The sequence below is a fragment of the Neofelis nebulosa genome, chromosome 15, assembly GCF_028018385.1.
Source record: "Neofelis nebulosa isolate mNeoNeb1 chromosome 15, mNeoNeb1.pri, whole genome shotgun sequence".
NCBI lineage: Eukaryota > Metazoa > Chordata > Mammalia > Carnivora > Felidae > Neofelis > Neofelis nebulosa.
Genome location: NC_080796.1, coordinates 11,768,483 through 11,778,717, shown reverse-complemented (window position 1 = coordinate 11,778,717; position 10,235 = coordinate 11,768,483).

The window sequence follows — 10,235 nt, the reverse complement described above, 5'->3', positions numbered from 1 at the left end:
GGGCCATGGAGGCCACACCAGCCTACTGGTAAATACTTCCCGGAACCCAAGGGATGATGTTCTCACTCTGAAATTTCTAAATCACAACATCCAAACAATGACCATAAAGTCAAGTTGCTTTCTCTTAGTGTCTCAGTTTCCACATCTAGAAAAAAAACCTGAAATAACAAGATGGGGACAAACCGAACCTGCTCCCTGCCAGGGACAGCTGTGAGGCTCCGAGAGAGAGCCACGATTACGAGGCAACCAAACAGACACTAATTACAAGCCACACAAGCCCCGAGGTGCTCCCCCATCCTTGGCTCCAAAGCTTGGCGGCCAATGGCTGGTGGAGGAGTGTGAGTTCACTGCATGATGCAGTCAGAAAGCCCTGAGTACTGGGCAGACATTCCAGGGGATTCCTGGCCCAGGATATTCCAGTCCAGTGGCCAGGATAGGCAGCACATTCCAATGTCGGCTTGGGCCAAAGGCTGCATTTATTTGGCCACATGTTTTATTTAAGGAAGCCCAAAACACGTGTTTTGGTCAACAAATTCCTTACTTCACACTCAATAGCCAGCGCGGCCTGCAGAGATAATTTGGGTGGGTAGCTCATGCTGTTTCTGTTTCCAGGCTGAAACCTCTGTGGTTCAAAGGCCCCAAAGATGTCAGGGCCGGATGCAGTTTTGGGACTCACCCACCCTGTGGAGGTGTGGACACGTGGCAGGATATTGGGAGAGGCCGTCTCGGGTTGGCCCTGTTCTCCCAGCTTGGAGGGGAGCGGCTCTGCGTTCTCGGATGCCCGCATGTCGTCCGCTTCAGACCAGACAGCACCCAGGGAGATGGAGCGGGGCGCTTGCCCTGTCCACTCTTCCTCGTCTGACATCTGCCCCGCCCCCAGGCCTCATAGTCAATGACCCTGCTCCTCTCAAGCCACAGAGGCTCGAACCCAAACTGCATCACAGAACTGGTCTCCCCGCATGGGGTGCCTGGGTGGCTAAGTCGGTTGAGCGTCCGACTTCGGCTCAGGTCACGATCTCATGGTTCGTGGATTCGGGCCCCGCGTCGGGCTCTGTGCTGACAGCTCGGAGCCTGGAACCTGCTTCGGATTCTGTGTCTCCCTCTCTGCCCGCCCCTCCCCCACTCAGGCTCTGTCTCTCTCTCTCTCTCTCTCAAAAATAAATAAGCATTAAAAAAAAAGAAAAAAGAAATGGTCTCCCCCCTCCAAGGACTGGAATCAGGATAGTTTCTGGTTAGATATGTGTGGGTGCCGGACCCAGAAAGTCATGTCAACTCATGCCAAGTTTTAAGTATAGACAAAGGCGGAGGTATGTATCCCTTCGGTGTATACCCTTTCTAGCAAGATATACTCATTCTGTTGGACAGTATAGACTAAGAGTTTTTAACAGACACGTGGAGCAATTGCTCAAGGTCATACAGTAATGCCCAAGGACATCCAACTGGCGTCTGGATTTCTTGAATCCAAAAGCAGCTCATACCCTATGAATGAGAACTGCTACCTCCTTGGCAATACGCGGCTCCAATTGTACCCACGTAACGTGAATTAAGAGGTCTGGTGGGGTGATAGGCTCGGCAGCATTGTAACCCAAAAATCAAGAGGGGGTGAGGGAACGGGGCATCAAAACAGCCAGCATCCAGCAGAAAACGGCCAACCCCCGAAATCACTGAACCCGGCACACCTTCCGAATTATGTATATTTTAGGCAATGAATGTAATCTTCAGCTCTATTTTTAGCTTTCCAATCCTCCAGAAGCAATTGTGAGAACAGATAAAACCTCGGTGACAGAATCTATTACGTGTGAACTGCTCACCCCGTGTCTCGGAGGCAGAAACACTACAGTTTCTCAGGTTACACTTTGTTTTGTTTTGTTTTTTTCTTTTTGGAAGGTGACACAAAGAGATTTCTAAATTCTTCATAGTGGAATACTTATCCCTTTGTAACCGGAACGTTCCTCAAGGTCTGTAAACGAAATCACAAACCCTCGGGCCTTTTCAGACATAAAGTTGCTGGGAAGTCTGACAGAATAAATGGCTGGCTTTCCTTGACACCCAAATGGAAAACACCGTGGCCAGAATGGTGTTCGCGACACGATGTCGCGTTGGTGGCTTTGGTTCCCAATTCCTCTCTCCAGGCAGTATGACAGGCTCAAGCAGATGAGTCATCTGGGGTGGCCTCAAACTCCGCACGACCAGGCTAGTCTGGAGCCATCAACACAGACCCGGGGGACACGAGGAAAGAGGCCAACGAGGAGGTAAACCGAGGGGCCGAAGGAACGGAGGGGACACATGGCTATCGGAAGGAGGGCTGGAGAGACCACCAGAGTGCGCCGTTCTGGGGCCCAGCCCCGCTTCGCCAGACCCTAAGGTCCTCGCGGCACTGGTCTGGGATAACGGCTGTGTATCTCATACGGAGGACTTATTTCCTTGAAGGTTATGAGAGCCACACTCCAGCACACTCAGCCACACAGAACCCCCTGTGAGCTTCTCCAAGATGCCACTCGGTGGTCGACACCATTATTTGTAACCCCAGGGCCGCTCCCATGGGTCTAATTAGGAAAGCCGGGACCCTGATGAGGCCAAAGCCCGTGCCCCGGGCACCAGTCACCAGGGTCAACAGAGAAACTGATCCTGGGCAGCAGGTTGGAGGGGTCGTCTGCACCTGCAAAGGCAAGTCCTGGCTCTGCCCCCGGCCAGGGACAAGTGTCTGCACTTTTCTGAGCCCCGGTTTCCTCCTCTGCAACCCCGGGGATCATGAGAACATCATCTTCCAACGTGAACGAATTCCACGTGGACCGTGAAAGTACTTCGTTCAACGCCATGACACGTGGGACGTTACGAACTCATGAGGAAACCGAGGTTCCTTGTAATGCATTCGTCCCCAGCACGTGGTCTTTTATGTACTTCATAAATATCCGAGGACAAGGGGGATTATTAGGATTAAAGTGAAATGCCCAGAGTCTAAGAGACCCCCAAAAACGAACCACCAGAGTCCAGAGTCAAAGCTAAGCAGCAAGGGTCATTTATTGCAGGTTCAAACCTGGACCTCTGCGCCCTCGTTGCCGGTGACGCCGAGAGGTCCTGAGAGAGGTTTTTACACCCCTTTTATAGACAGGTACAAACAAGTCATGGGGAAATCAGGAATTTTCCACAGTTACAGAGCTGCGATTGGTTGGTGTTTAAAGTTGGACACTTAACAGTATTCGATTGGTTCCTGCCTTTAGGTCAGACCACAACGGGGGGTACGGGTATCACAATGATTGATCAGGAATACACGGATGTGCCAGGCAACAATGATTGATCAGGAATACATGGGCGCGCCAAGCAATTGTACAGAAGCGGAACAAGCTGGTTAAGCTTGGTTAGGTTTCAGTTTCCCATAACTTAAGCTTTTAAGTTTTAATTTTCTCAGGCCTCTCAAAAGTACGCTGATCCCCCTCCCCCACCGCCAGCAGCGGACCCGGCAATGAAAGAGAAGGCAGGCCATGAAGTTTAGGGGAGAGAGAGTGCCCTCTACCCTCTGCTGGGGGCTGTAGGTTCCTGGGGGTGCTCTTCTGAGGTGTGTGGGAGCCAGGAGACCACCTGTCCGCCTTTTCCAGGCATCTGAAGCTTTCTTTCCAAAACAAACAAACAAACAACAACAACAAAAAAAGTAACAATCTAACCCAGGCTTTAGTTTCCAGGCAATCAGCTTCCGCTGAGCCCGTGTTTTGGCACTTCCTGGATGCGTGAGTCGTATTTACTCTGCACAGAACAGCGCGGCTCAGACCCCAGCTGATGGGACCTCGGTGCGGGCTTCTTCACCCGCTTCTGCCACAGGCCTCTTCTAAGAAGAATGTTTCTACGTACATGGAAAGGGAGATCACACAGGATCATAAAGGACACAAACCAAATCCGATAGTTTTACAATTTATGCAAAGTAACATGTTTGCCTCATTATGAACATACTTTAATAGCAATATTGGGCAGCGGGTCTAATCTAACTATCAAAACTGAGAAAGTGGTGACAATCGTGACGTTCCAAACAGCCGTAACGCGACAGAAAATGTCTTATGAGTGTTGTACTGGCGACAGAGTCACAGGGACTGCTAATGGTTTGCACCTGCATTTCGGTTGGAGGTTAGTAAACTTTCTCAGCCTGCAGACCTCCTGACACCTAGTCCCTAAGTTAAGAATTCTTTCTTTGGTGCAAATAGTGACAGGGTCTGAGTAACGGGACGACACAGGACCAACTCAGTTATTATTTACTCACTGGGTCATTAGAAGCCTTGTCCAGGCGGAGCCATGGGAACCATGCTGGTGGCAGAGGCTAAAAGGCACCTGTGACCCACATAGGGCCCACCTACTCAGAGAGGGGCTGTCCCTCACCCGTGCCCCTGTCCTTCACCCCCACGCCACCTGGACATCAACTCTGTCTTTCCTCTCACATTTGTCTTTTCACCTCCCCTCCCACTGCCCATCTGTCTGAACTGACCTCCTGGGCCCGAGGGACAGCTGGTCCCCCTCACCCTTCCAGTGTGACCTGTTCACCGCTATCAGGCGAGACTTCTTCATGGGGCTTCCCTGTGTCTCCCTTTCTGCCCAGAGACACCTGCTTTGACTGTCCCTTGTCACTGGTCCCAAAGCCACATCTCATTTTGGCTTTCGGAGCCCTTCACAATTTCAAAGTTATTTCTCTCTCTCTTTTTTAGTGTTTATTTATTTATTCTGAAAGAGAGAGCAAGAGCTGAGGAGGGGGCAGAGAGAGAGAGGGAGAGAGAGAGAATCCTAAGCAGCATCCGCGCTCTCAGCACAGATCCTGACACGGGGCTCAAACTCTCAAACCGTGAGATCCTGACCGGAGCTGAGGTCAAGAGTCAGACGCTTAACAGACTGAGCCACCAGGTGCCCCTCGAGGTTGTTTCTCATCAGTTCTCAACAAGTGCCCAGTCTCCTTCTGGCTCAAGCACACACACACACACACACACACACACTCAGGCTCACACTCCTTGCCAGACTCACCACTCAGTTGAGGCCTGTGTCCGCCCCCTGAATCGTTCTCCTGTCACCATTCAGTCACACCAAATCCTGCCTGTCCTACAAGAACCACCCCCCGTCCCTTCCCCCAGCTGAGTGCCACCGACCTAGCCCGTCTCTCAGTCCCCATTCATGAATGTTACCACACAGCTTGGCGTTAAGTATCTCCTATGTCATGCACGTTGTCTCTCCAACTGGCCTCTCAATGCCTTGAGGATAGGGAATCCTATCTTCTACACTCCCATGGGCTCCCTGGGGCCAGACTAATGCAGAGCATACAGAGAATTCATGACATTTGGTCAAATTATCACAACATGGGAAAATGTTTATTTTATTAGATCTCTTTGGGGAAGCTCTGTACGCGTTTGGAAGAATGGCTTTGACGGGCTCCTCGAGGCCAAGAGTGAGGCCTCTGGAGGAATTCTCAATCAACAGAAGATGTTGTTTCAATTACTCCTGTAAGATCAGGAGAGTCATTCATGGAGCTTCTGAGAAAGAGGGGAGGCAGAAGGGACATGGGGAATAAGATTCTGTGCTGCATTATGATGAACCACTGCTACTCCAAAGCCTTCAGCAAAATTCTATTAAAACTCACCAAATAGCTGGGACACATAGACTTCTGATGGATGGAAACCAGTGAGGGGGCCAAGTTTTATGCCAGGGGTGATGTGGGGCTTTAAGACTTTATATGGGTGCCAGAGCCAGGTGGACAGGGGGGCCTTGACCAGCATTTGGCTCATGTTCCATAAATGACAAGCCAGTGCAGACGACTATCATGGACACGCTTGTGATGGCACAACAGCCCCAGATGTAGTCTCCCTCCTCCACTCGGCTACTGTCTATTTAAAGAAGTATCAAAGTGAGGGCCAAGCAAGGCCCTCAATATAGGACAGTCACGAGTCTGTCTTTGATAAGACCCACGTGGAATGTGTTACCTTGACTTGGGTTTGATGTTGAGATCACCTCAAGATCGGGTCAACCATCCATTCCATGAGCACACTTCCTTAGCTTGGATTCAGGGGGCCACGCCAGGCTTTCGGCCCTGTGTATTCAGGGTGTAGGTGAGATTTTGCACTTACTGGTTCCATCACCTGTAAGTGTCCTCACTTAGGGAGGCATGAATTCTGCCACCTCAGCTCCACCAAGAAAGGCACATACAGTCCATGTCACCAACACTGTAATCCGAGAAAAAATACAATGGGAGAAACAGGCATTTCGTTTATAAGACATGACAGAGACTAGATAAATACTCCACATACTCAATTCAAGTTCGTTACACAGACTTTGTTCATCACGTTACATAAAAATGTTGCAAAATCAAGTAAAGGATGTATTAGAGTTCTCTAGAAAAATAGAACCAATTATATATACATATATGTGGGGGCGGGAAAGAGTCGGGAAGAAAGAGATTTGTTATTTATTATAAGGGATTGACGCGTGTGATTACGGAGATGGTCAAGTCACAGGATTGCAGTCAGCAGGCTGGAGACCCAGGAGAGTTGATGATGTAAGTTCCAGCCCAAGACTGGCAGGCTGGACACCAAGAAGAGTGGGAGTCCAAATGCAGGAAAAGCTGAGTCTCAGCTCAAAGGCAGGAATTTCCTCTTAGCCCTTTTTGATGTATTCAGGCCTTCAACTGATGGGGCGGGCCCCACCCATACCGGGGAAGATTATCTGCTTCGCTCAGTCCCCCAATTCCAACGTTGATCTCATCCAGAAACATCCTCTCCGACGTACCCAGAATAGTGGTTCACCAGATGTCCAGAAAATTCCGTGGCCCAGTCAAGGTGACAAGTAAAAGTAACCATCACAGAGTACAACAAGGTATCTAATTATATCCGGTAAAAACACAGGCAAAGTGAATCAATTGTGTAACAAAGTCAGAAGAGAGGTGGCTGGTTCCCGTCTTTCCCGAATCAAACTTGGTTACATAGTTATCTCCTGTTGTAAAAATTTACTGGGCAATGCATTTGGGATCTATACCCTTTTCTGAATGTGCATTGTTTCAATTCAACATACTTTAGCATTTGTTTAAAGTCTATTTTATTTATTTTGAGGGAGACAGAGACAGCACAAGTTGGGGGGGGGGGGGTGGCTGCAGGGAGAGAAGGAGACAGAGAATCCCAAGCAGGCTCCGTATGGTCAGCTTAGAGCCTGACACCGGGCTCAAACTCACAAAACTGAGATCATGACCTGAGCCGAAACCAATGAGTCGGTTGCTTAACCAACTGAGGCACCGAGGTGTCCCTCAATTCAACATATTTAACTTATTTTATTTTTTTAACTTTAAAAAAAATGTTTATTTTTGAGAGAGAGAGAGCACAAGTTGGGGAGGGGCAGAGAGAGAGGGAGACACAGAATCCGAAGCAGGCTCCAAGCTCTGAGCTGTCAGCACAGAGCCCAACACGGGGCTCGAACCCATGAACCACGAGATCATACCTGAGCCGAAGTCGGATGCCCAACTGACTGAGCCACTCAGGCGCCCCTCAATTCAACATAGTTTAAAAGGTGGGCAGGAGGCGAGGGGGGAGGGGGGTTTTGTGAGTATCTGTCCTACTGGAAACATCTACTGAAATGTCTTAGAAGATAATCCTGCTATAAATTCCTTCCAAAAAACTGTGTTTCCTTGGCTCCTATCTTTCAGTCTCTCAAAATGCCTGGCTTGGGAGCAGAATGATACGGCCCCTGTTTTGATTCCCTTACATGAAAGCCCACTTACATCGAGATGCATCTTTTGTGCCTTACATGGGGCCCCAACATTGGGCCCCAACCTGGGGACGCTCCCACCACGTCCGGAAGCACAGGAGTCCAGGCTGATCCCGGCGGGGGCCACAGCTGGAAAACCTCAACAAAGCTGACCGGGTTGAAGTGACACCATGCAGGAACCTCGTAGCCAAGTTTTCTTCCATTTTTGCTGCTGTCCTGCTCTCCCTGAGTCTCCTTCTGAGAGATCATTGTTGCTTTGAAATTTCTGGGCAGAAAGAAATTGATCTAAAACCCAATTCATATCTGGCTCTTGGCGGGGGGGGGGGGAGTGGGGGAGATCTCATCGTGCAAAGGGAGCTTTGGATAATTTTTTGAAGGCGTACTGTCCAAAGACATTTCTTTTCCCTCTTAATTCTTCCAAGTGCATATTCTTTGAGAGTTGAATTCCCAGACACCCTGTAAAGGAGAAATTGACGGGTTAGGGGTGCCTGGGTGGCTCAGTCGGTTCAGTGTCCAACTGCAGCTCGGGTCATGATCTCGCGGTCCCCGCGTTCGATATCCGCTTCGGGCTCTGTGCTGACAGCTCGGAGCCCGGAGCCTGCTTCGGGTTCTGTGTCTCCCTCTCTCTCTGCCCCTCCCCCGCTCATTCTTGTTCTCTCTAGGGCTGACCTAAAGTCTTTGGCCTCCACATTAACATTTTGGCCTGAATCAAGTGCCTTGTTAAAATCCTTCCAATTAAGTTTATCCTTTCATTTGGTAGACTATTAAGTAGGCATCCCATCAATGCTGGAAAGCGGGTGACCTGATTTGGGACTGCAGCTCAGCCTCCCGCAAAGTGACCTTCGGCACATCATTTAACCTCTTCGAGGCCGTTTCCTCAAACCTGCAGTGTGTGGGATGGATTTAAATGCATATATGCAAAGTTCCTAAGCCACCGCAGCCATTCAGATGAATAGCATCTATTCGTCACCATTGTTGCCATTAATTTCAATATCCCGTGAAGTCAGCGTAGACCTGGTCCAAGGAAATCAAGACAATTGAACTAAAATAGTGCATGAATTAGGGCGCCTGGGTGGCTCGTGGGTTAAGCCTCTGACTCTTGGTTTCGGTTCAGGTCACGATCTTACAGTTCGTGAGTTCAAGTCCCGTGTTAGGCTCTGCACTGACAGCACGGTGCCTGCTTGGGATTCTCTGTCTCCCTCTCTCTCTGCCCCTCGCCTGCTCGCTCTCTAGCTCTCTCTCAGAATAAATAAATCAACATTTTTAAAAATAAAATAAAATAGTGCACAAATTCCTTTATTCTTCAGGACGTTTGAAGCTCTACGTTCAATAGGACACACTTCAGTAGAATCGAGACAGGGTTCAAATCATCAATAGGTCTGGAATCTACCAGAATTAGAGTGTTTGTGATTAGGTATGCCTAAGTCTTTAATAAAACGGAACAAATACAATTTATTTTAAGATCACTCTAGCATGGCTGGCTTGAGGTTTTTATTACATTCGATCGATCCTTTTAATGACAGGAATGAGTGGTAGGGAGGTAGTCTACTTAATTGCATTTTGATGAAGTGATGGATTTTGAAATCTTGATAAACATGATTCAAAATGACAAATGCAATTCAGAGAGACATAATAAGTGGACTTTGCAATAGCTATTGACAGTGAAGAAATCTTGAGGAGAGGGTCCACATCCATGTAACCTTCTTCCTAGCCTGGGAAAAATTCATTTCTTACACGGTGGTTTGCAAAGTGTGACAAGAACAGCACTGAAGTTGATTTTAACAAGTATGTTGAAAACGTGATTACTGAAGAAGGTAATGAGATTTTTCTTTTCGTTGCAGGAAGGAGAGAAAGTTCCTCTCCCTGAAATTTTCACGTCGGATAAACCCAAGGTATAAGCTGAAAAGAAAATAATTATGTAATTCCTCTGCTTCACGTTATCTCCTTTTTAAGAAACACAAACTATTAGTAATACCCTAGTGAGAATTTTCATATGTGAGTCATTGCCCATGAATCATGGTAACACATCAAAAGGCTTTGATTGGGAAAGATGGAGTTATATGCCCTATTCCCACACTAAAAGAATCACTCCCCTCCCACAGGGGCCAACAGAAAAACATGGCTCTTCAGCCTTGAACTTTAACTTCTTTTCTGTATTTCTTTGCAGTTTGATTTTTATGGGGATCTGGTCTAGGCTGGCCGGCCCCTCTGCGACTGACATTATTTAGGGCTTCCTTCCACGCAGCATATAATTCTTGCTCACTGTTGTCTCTCCCTCCATTGGCTGTTATTTCTGCAAGGATAACATTCAAAAGTCACCGTTTTTAGAGGCTTACAGTTTACAGCGCAGTTTCGTAATTACCTCATTGGAGCATCTTAGCAACTTTACGGAATATAAATTAGTGCCCATTCTACAGGTTGGGAAACGGAGGCATCAGAGCACGGACGTGACCTCCCAAGGCCCCACACCTCCTCAAACCAAGCCGAGTAGATCTAACCCCTCAGCAGCTCGCCAG